Here is an 8,526-nt window from a genome sequence, read left to right on the forward strand (position 1 = left end):
CTACAAAACAAAATCACAGATTAATATGTAAAAGGTGTATTCCATTTCACTAAAAGCTACATAAAAAAGAGCTAAAAAACATTAACTAAACCTAATCAATCTAGAACTGCAAAAAATATGCAAACTGACTTGATATAACAATGTGGATTTTTGAAAAGGACAATGGTACCAACTTACAGTATGATTTTGACTTGAGCCAAAATTTTTCAAAAAATATTTTTGGCTGCTCCAAGTAGCAACATAAAGAATTTAAAGTCGCTTTGGGGTATTGTTATTAAACAAGGAATCTGACTTCACTTTAATTTTCAACAAAAAATTAAAAATACAACCTAAAAAATTACCAATTTTAATAAATCCTTTATTTCTTATTTAATGATTAATAAGTTTGGTTAAACTAATGAGCTAATCTTGAGAAAATTCGGTAACAGACATGACAGCCGAACAAACAAACAGACGAACAAACAGACAAAGGTTAATTTATTGGACCTCCAGGTAGGTCCAAAAAGAGAAAAATTGAATGGTCCGAAAATCCTTTATTTTTTGCAATTTTTTGGCTGAAATTTACCCCCAAATTTTTTTCTTCAAAAATTGGGCTCTGTCACATTTGAGGGTTTATATGTATCTTTGTACAAAAAATTAGAAAAAAACTAATTAGCCAATCTCGAGAAAAACTAATAACTAACTAACTAACAAATGAACACAGGTCAATTTATAGGACCACGAAAGGTAGGTCAAAAAATTGTGGTAAAATTTTATTCATTATTTCTAACAGGCCTCCCAACTCTAACCAAGTCAAATTGTACTTTGTGATCGCGAGCTTCTTTTACTTTCAGAATAAAAACATACCATCTCCCCCCCAACAATAAAAAGCAGACCCTGGATAATTCTTTTGAATTTTTCACTTTCTGTCCCCGAGGGCACTTACCACAACATTTCATGTCCCTACTCTTAGGAAAAGTAAAAGTGCTGCCCCTGAGATCTTGGCGAAATCTGCCAACATCTGACTGGTCTCTAAGGGTGACAGAATTAGATAATGGATGTCAACATAAGTCCAACTTTTGATACCCGGGCTGATGTTGCAAATCAAATCAAAAGTTAGAATGGCACAATGTAGCCATTGTATTGAGAATGGTACAGCCTGTATCTGATAAAATCGCAACATTTGACAATTTCTGACTTTCCATGTTTTTTAGATGATTGAATAATTTACTGAAAATCGCCACCAATGGGATTCGAACCCACTAAATGCAAAGATTTCCACTGATTTCCACCCAATGCTCTAACAACTGCACCACGAATTCAGGCCTAGAGAGTGTTATTGACGGCTATTTATATTGTACAAACTATAGACCAGACTATATTAAGAGAATATCAGGGAGCCTGTTTTGAGCTCCAATCCTAACCCTAACTGATAATAACCCAATTCCTAAACAATTTGGTACATAACCACACCCAAATCACACCCATACCCTGCAACCCTACCAGGTCCCCTGCAGGTCCTGACACTATTCCTGCAGGTCCTGACACTTTTCCTGCATGCCGGATCAGAAAACTATATTTGTGTCTTTCGCTTTATTAAGAGTGAAATAGCCAAAGAAAATAGCCAGTCAAAAAAGTTGGTTTTGCTTTTAAAAAGTGCACTTCTAGGCTACCATTATGACTTGATAACTTTACCTGTTAACCTGGGCTGTTTGTTGTTTTCTTTACTTTTATGATTGCGGGAGCATGATGACGCCCGCAGGACGCCCTTGCTATTTATCTTCGATTATCTCTGCAATCACGTTGGATAAGTTTGTTATCATTTATGCTATGTTAAATTATGATAATTCATTTAAACTTTCAAGAGAAATTTCAAGTGGAAGTTTGCTAGATTTTGTAGAAAAGATGCATCATCCGGGATTAGGGCATTATTTAACGGCAAATGCAATTATTTGAAAATTTTGTTTGGAAAGCTAGGGGAAAGGGGAAAACTTTTTCATTTGATATCGTCAACGACTCTAACTTGGAAACGATTGGTCAAATTTTGGGATGGCTGATTTCTGGACTGTATTTTCACTTACTATTTAAATCTCTTTGACTACAAGTTTGTTTTGATACTTCAACCAAGTTTATCAATCAAACTTCACCATCCAAATGTATTTTTCAAGCATTTTAAAAGTACATAATTTGAAGAAGTAATTAACAATTTAAAATCACACACACTCTGCTCACATCTTGATGCCATTTTTTTGTTTTGTTTTGTTTTTCTCTAGAGACTTTTTTACAGCGTGCGCAATTGATTGACATGTCAGAGCGTCGATAACAGATCTCACAATTTTCCGCTGTTAGTTCTGGAGATGTATTGAAAAGTTTAGACATCCAGACCATTTTTTAGGCCCTTTTAGCGTCCGCTTATCGGACTCTGCCCCTCTTGAAATCACTAAAATTTCGGTAAAAACAGTCATTTTTGTGGTAAAACAGTCATTTTTGTGGTAAAACACTGCAAAAGTGCCCTTTTTGGCCATCAACGGACGCTGTCCTGCCTTTCTAAAATATGGCCTGACATCCCATGGGTAGTTCGCGTTTGTGTTTCGCGTTCCCAAAACAAACGCACGTGAAGCAACCACGTGCTTATAAAAATCCAAAGTTCCGACTTTGAGGTTGGGCCCCAGGGGGGGTCAGGGTCCAGGATACCAACCCAGGGCCCAAAAACCTGACTTTTCGAGATTGGAAAGTAGTAGACACCACCATCCCCTAAATTGGTATCAATACCAACTTGAAAATCCCAATTTTCTAAAAAAGGGGGGACCCACCCCCCTAAATTGGTATCGATACGAACTTGAAAATCTTGATTTTTCTGAAAAAGGGGGACCCACCCCCCCCTAAATTTACAATCAGTAAAAATGCAAGAAGTTATATGCATAAGATACTGCATACAAGGGACGCTAAACAGAATCTGTGGATGTTTTTATTCAAAGAACATTCCTCTTATTAATCACTTATATTATGTCAGGGGCCGCGGCACCGGGGGGGCACCCGGCCTTGTCCCGACCACATTATTTCAAAGTAAAAAGAAAATTTACTAATCAAGCCAAATCAGGTATATCATGGCCCTATCACTTTCAATTTGTCATTTTTGAAAAATCAAAAAGTTTTAAATTAGTCTCTCTAAGGGTTGGTTTTCAGAGGTCCCGTCCGCACATACCCCTCATTCGCCAACCCTAGTACCCCCCCTGCTGGAAGAACGTTATGTACAGAAAAATTTTATCGCGTCTAAAAAGTTCTAAGATCTGCTAAGACTTGATTCAGTATGTTCAACTCTTGTTTTGAATGAATTTTGGTTGATTGAAAGGATTTGAGAGCAGCAAAAGTTGAATAAAAATTTAATTTCAATTATAGAATGAAGAGGGGTATAGTGTAAACGATTCAAATAAGTTTTTATACTTACATTATCAGGGGGGGGTCAGGATCCAGATACCAAACCCAGGGCCGGGGGGTGGTGTCAATTTTTTTTTTCAAATTTCAAAAAGTCAAGTTGGTATTGATACCAAAATGAGGGGGTGGGTCCCCCTTTTTTTGAAAATTAGGGAATCTTTAAGTTGGTATCGATACCAAAATGAGGGGGTGGGTCCCCCTTTTTTTAATTTTTTCTGAATTTGAAATTGGTATCTGACTTAAAATGTTGTATAATGTAAGTATAAAAACTTATTTGAATCGTTTACGCTATACCCTGATTCCATATAAAAGCATTCTTCATTCTATAATTTTTATTTAACTTTTGCTGCTCTCAATCCTTTCAATCAACCAAAATTCGTTCAAAACTAGAGTTGAACGAACTGAATCAAGTCTTACCAGATCTTATAACTTTTTTAGTCGTGATAAAATTTTTCTGTACATAACGTTCATCATTAAGGCTATGTTGACTAGGCGTGCCTAATACAATGAGTTTTTTATCTAGTCTAGTTTACCAACTAGTTTTATGAATTTGATACATTTTGCCAATTTAGTTCAAAAAACTTAATTTACGTTGTGTTAGAATGAGTCTAAAGTGTGGTACATAATATAAGTGATTAATAAGAGGAATGTTCTTTGAATAAAAACATCCACAGATTTTGTTTAGCGTCCCTTGTATGCAGTATCCTATGCATAGAAGCTTCTTGCATTTTTACTGATTGCCAATTTAGGGGGGGGGGTGGGTCCCCCTTTTTCAGAAAAATCGGGATTTTCAAGTTGGTATTGATACCAATTTAGGGGGTGGGTCCCCCCTTTTTTAGAAAATTGGGGTTTTCAAGTTGGTATTGATACCAATTTAGGGGGTGGTGGTGTCTACTACTTTCAAATCTCGAAAAGTCAGGTTTTTGGGCCCTGGGTTGGTATCCTGGACCTTGACCCCCCCTGACATTATACAACATTTTAAGTCAGATACCAATTTCAAATCCAGCAAAAATTGAAAAAAGGGGGACCCACTCCCTCATTTTGGTATCGATACCAACTTAAAGATTCCCTAATTTGAAAAAAAAAATTGACACCACCCCCCGGCCCTGGGTCTGGTATCTGGATCCTGACCCCCCCTGTGGGCCCCTAAACCTGACTTTTCTTAGATTTTGGGAAGCTTATTAGGATTAGGCTTTCAAGAGTCAAGAAATTGAGTTTAGCTGGTTTTACGACCTTCTTTTTTTTGACGGGCAGGGGGTGGGCTGGAATTAAAGTTTGCAATTTACAACCCTTATAGCATAATTCTGAACATGCAAAAAGGGACCCTTAAAGGCAGTGCATTCTTTTTGCTATAAATTATCTTTACACAAATTTGAGTGGACCTTTATTTCTAATGTAAATGCTACTATTTACTATAATTATAGGGTAATTATATATATGCGCATTCCCATTTGCTTTCCTTTGTTTTGTTGCGTCTGTCCCTCGGGACTTTCTCTTCTCTCGCTCTTAAATTTTCTGTGGTTGTTTTGTTGCTTTTCGGTTAGTTGAACTTTGATGAATTTTATGAATTTTATGAAAACTGATTTGAGATTGTGAACCAGAAATATAACCTGAAACAGGGGGGGTCAGTGTACAAGAAGGCGGCATGTATCCTGGGGTGGGTGGGTGTTTGAGAAAAAAATTTTTCATGTACAATCTGTGTACTATAATTGGGGTGTTGGGTCCAAAATCGATTTTGATTATTACTACCTGTGTACCAAAATAGGGGTGTTGGGTCTTGAAAGTTTGAAACAAAATAAAACGTGCAGCAGCCAAAATCAACCAACCAAAATTTGTCATTCAATTCCCGAGGCAGCGCTTTGATTTTTAAGGCCTGGTTTATACGCTAAAGTAAAAATAATTCTGCATATGTAAATGGGTCATTATTTGAGGTCCAGCAAAATTTCCGGGAAACAGCCTATCCGGTGGTGCGCGGATCTAGGTGGGTTCCGCATCCCCTGTAGATCTTTTTCTTGGAAAGTTGATCTTCAAATTGGTTTTCAAGGTTGGCTTGGCTCAAATTTTTTCATCTATGGCTCAAATTTTAGGCCATTTCTCAAAATTTTTGAAAATGTTAATTTCATTAAAAAGCGCAGGGTTATTTTTTTCATGAATCCCTTTGGAAGTTTTGTACCGCATTTTTTTGCTTGAGAGTCAAGTAAACAATATAGCCCTTTCGTAGCATCAATCTTTGATACGTATTTTGGCGGGACGCTATAGCCTGGGAATCCAAGCTCATAATCTTAGAAAAAACAAAAAATACCTCACCTCACAAAGTTCTAAAATTATAGAGCTTGGTGAAGGTAGATTAGTCTGATACAGAATGTTAAACAGTCTGTGTGTGAACCCTTGTTGACTTGTAGACTTTCTGAACTTTGGAAACCTAGGCAAACACACATAATCAACTCACCATAAAAACTCTTTCACAAGCTCTAAAGACTTTCAAAACTACTAAAAAACAACATCAAAACATCAGCCACATGTATTTAGACATCCAGCCAACAGCCATTTTGTTTCAAAATGAATCTATGTTTTCATTTTCATTTGTTTTCCTTTTTTCTGCAGAGTCAGCTTTTTCCATAAATTATGCGCGCGCATCGAAATTATCAAAATGCGCGCGAAAGTACTGCTAAGTGATACGCCGAAAGCTGGCCAATCATGCCGAACCTGCATTGCAGGGAAAAATGTCCCTGCAGGCGAGTTACCTGTGCCAAGCATTAAACAAGCAGCAAAAATATCATATATACAGGTACGAGCCAGGAAGTATCTTATCCATTTGGTGGACTAACTTTCTTGGGGTTTTTCTTGTTCCTTATGGTAATAAGAATATTTTAAGCTTCTGGGCCACCTGGATTTCTCACCTGGGTATCCATAATGGCGGATTTTTGGTCATGTGACCCCCGTAGGCAAAACTGAAAATCCTTCCAACCCAAATATAGGCATATATCATATATCAATCGATCAGAAATTTGATACTGATTAATTTTGAGATACAAAGTTGGGTCTGAAAACTTTCCTATCTCGAGATATAAATCACTTTCGTTTTCTCAGGTTTGGCTGCAGTTGTAGACGGGCTTTCATGGAGTGAGGCAATTCTTTTAGTCATATCTCAAGAAATATGCTTTTAAACATATCAAAGCTTTATGTGCTCCTAGAAAAGGCATTAAAAATTGTTTGTGGGCAAATTTTCAAAAATTTTGCAGTATAAATGTGTATTTTACAGACCAGAGTACAATTTCCTTACCGTCGAAAAAAAAGATCTTTTCTTTCCTCTCCAAATTGGCCTTTTGTCTGAAATGAATGAGCGAAATGTTTTCCAATAGGGTTTAGAAACCAATCACTCACTACTTCGTAATCTCACTCAGAGGGGTACTTAACAACAAGTAAGGGCTAAATGTGGTCCGGTCAGCACGTTATAAGTATGATTTACGGTAAGACATGATCCCGAAAACTGTGAAATTCCAAATAATTAATGGAAAAATTCTCTCTCATTGCATCTTAACATTTAACGAGAACCATCTGTTCTTTAGATTGACTAATGCAAAGAATTATGAATAATGTAAATCGTTACAGTGTGTATTTACAGACCAGATTTAAGTGCTTCTAGGAGCTTTGTCTTGTTCTAAAACGCTTTGGATTACTACAGAAATACCCGAACTTGAGAATTTACTGAGTTAATCCGTCAAAATTTACCAATTCCTTTATCTTATTGTTCATGCATGAAACGAGATTTAGAGGGCTTAGAATCTGTGTTGTCTGTAGGGCCAAAAAACGGCATAATATGGCTTCGAGAAGCGATAATCCTAGGCCATTGTAGGAAGCCTAGTGATGGAGCCATATTTGTGAACCTGCTTGGGGCTATTCTGGTTACTGTTACAATTATAAGAGGTGTATAATTGGTCCAATGCATCATTGTATATATCCGCTTTAACTACATGAATGCAACACAACGCCTTCAGCTGGTTGAAGAAGCCAGACTGTAGGAATCTTAACTAAAAGCGCTTTAAAGAAGTTATTGCCATATAAAATAATGCTTTAAGCTACATGTCCAAAATATCTCTGTTTTCTTACAAAAATCTAAGTATAATATTAAGAAATCTCAATTTCAAAATTCTTATTTGTTTCGGAAATAGCTTGCTGATGGTGATCCCATTTTCCTTTCCCCTCGTGAGATTTTAAATCTTTAGAATCATCGGTCTCTGTGCTTTGTCAGAACAATGAACAAACGACTGGACATCCTTCTCCTTCGAAGCCTGCTAGCTTCGTTGTGCTGCCTCGTTAAAACATAAAATGATACATAGGTTTCGATGATCTACCTTGGGAATACCTTGCTAACAACGTCAAAACTTCGACAAAAGTCTCTGTTGTTCTACTCTTCCCAGTCTTTTATCTATATCAGAACAAAGATAACAGATGGAAATCATCGTCATTTTTCAAAACTCCGATGAAATAATATATCGATTACTTTAAGGGCAGAACTTTCGCGGGTAGAAACTTTCGCGTTTTTCGCGTTTTTGGGCAGCTTCTGCCGGTAAGAAATTAAACAAGAAATTTGCGTTATAGAGTTAATTTCGCGAAAAAGAAACTCTCCTAAAAAATCGCGAAAGTTTTTCCAAGTTTTAAAAGCTGAAAAATCTAAATAAAACGAGGACTCGGGAAAGGCCGGGAGAGGGTAAGAATAATTTCGTCCTAGCTATAAGGGGATGTAGATTCTCAAGACAGTTAAATAAGGACAGGATTTTAAAAATGCTTCGAAGCTTTTTTTTGTAATTTTCTATAATGATTACTCGATAGTGATACAATTCCCTTGCTCTTTTGCTTCTTTTTACCACCTGAGACATTTCACGAATATCTCTGCTTCCATTTCCAGCTTCTTCATTCGACTTTTCTTCCTTTTCTTTCTCGAATGGGTGGTGATAGCGGTAACGTCATCACGAAATGAGATTTGAAATAATATTTTATTCACTTTCCCTAGCCCTCGCAAAAGTTATTGCTATAAAATTGACATTCACAAACCCCAACAGTTTTGTAAATTTTCTTCAAAAAGTAAAAATTGCGAACTTAAATCGCGAA

The sequence above is a fragment of the Clytia hemisphaerica genome, unplaced genomic scaffold, assembly GCF_902728285.1.
Source record: "Clytia hemisphaerica strain Z4C2 unplaced genomic scaffold, Clytia hemisphaerica genome assembly, whole genome shotgun sequence".
Lineage (NCBI taxonomy): Eukaryota > Metazoa > Cnidaria > Hydrozoa > Leptothecata > Clytiidae > Clytia > Clytia hemisphaerica.